This window comes from Mustela erminea, chromosome 5, assembly GCF_009829155.1.
Source record: "Mustela erminea isolate mMusErm1 chromosome 5, mMusErm1.Pri, whole genome shotgun sequence".
Taxonomy (NCBI): Eukaryota; Metazoa; Chordata; class Mammalia; order Carnivora; family Mustelidae; genus Mustela; species Mustela erminea.
In genome coordinates this window covers 129,837,233-129,838,501 of record NC_045618.1, presented here as the reverse complement: position 1 = coordinate 129,838,501, position 1,269 = coordinate 129,837,233, and positions in this window count along the sequence as shown.

Sequence of the window (1,269 nt, the reverse complement as noted above, 5' to 3'; positions counted from 1 at the left end):
GGTCTGCTTCTCCCTGTCCTTCTGTCTACAGCTCCCCCTGCTTGTGCTCTTTCTCTCTTTCTTTTTCTCTCTCTCAAACAAATAAATGAAGTCTAAAAAAAAAAAAATCGGTGTCTATTAAAGTATTTGCAGCTGGAGCTGGGAGAGAAGACAGATGAGTGCTCCAGGAATAAGCAGCTAGAGCCTGTGTCTTTTTTTTTTTTTTTTAGATTATTTATTTATTTATTTGACAGAGAGAGATCACAAGTAGGCAGAGAGGCAGGCAGAGAGAGAGAGAGAGGGAAGCAGGCTCCCTGCTGAGCAGAGAGCCCGATGCGGGACTCGATCCCAGGACCCTGAGATCATGACCTGAGCCGAAGGCAGAGGCTTAACCTACTGAGCCACCCAGGTGCCCCTAGAGCCTGTGTCTTAATGGCGGCTCTCTGCGTGTGTGTTTCCTTCACCCTGGAAGCGCCGCCAAGCCTCCTACTCAACCACCACACCCCACACTGTCACCCTGGACTTCCTGTGAGTATGCACTCAGTTGACTGTCACAATTCTCTGAGATTCCGCTTCAGGAAGTGGACTTTTGCTTTTGGGTCCAGGAAGAAAAGGTGGTGCTGTGCATACATTATGATAATGGTGGTGCTCTTAGCCAAAGCTTTTTGAGTTGCCAGTTTTGAAACTGAATTCAAAGTGGCTTAAGTATGAAGGAGATTTATTGTCTCACATCATCAAAAAGTGTAGGGGATAGATCTAACTGCATTCATGTGCTCAAATGATGCCATCAGGAATCCGTCTCCATCGCTGGCTTGGTGTCCCTCTGAGATGGCTTCATTCACGTGTCAGGGGTCACCATGTCATGGTAAAGATGGCTCATGGCTGGCAAGCTTGCATTCCACCAGCGTTAAAATACCAGCAGAGAGAGAGTGTGCTTTCTTTCTGGACTTTCAGCGAGAGCCCTGGTGAAGTTCCCATTGGCCCAGCTCAGGTCACGTGCCTCAGGCAGCTGTTGAATTGCTGGCCAGGCCTGAGTCTTGTGCCCACCCACTCCCTCAATTCTGAGGCAAGAGCTCTGAGAAGGCGAGACCAGTGGTTTCTGGCATGGGAGAGACAGGTGCTATTTCCAGAAAAATGGTGCTGGACAGGCACAAACAACAGATACACCGCTCATGTTGGATATGATGATAACAACAGGAAGCAGGAGGTAAGAATGTCTAGGAGAGTCTTACCACTTTTAAAAGACATTATTAAGAAATACTGGTTTTAGACTTTCCCTGCTCCCCAAAT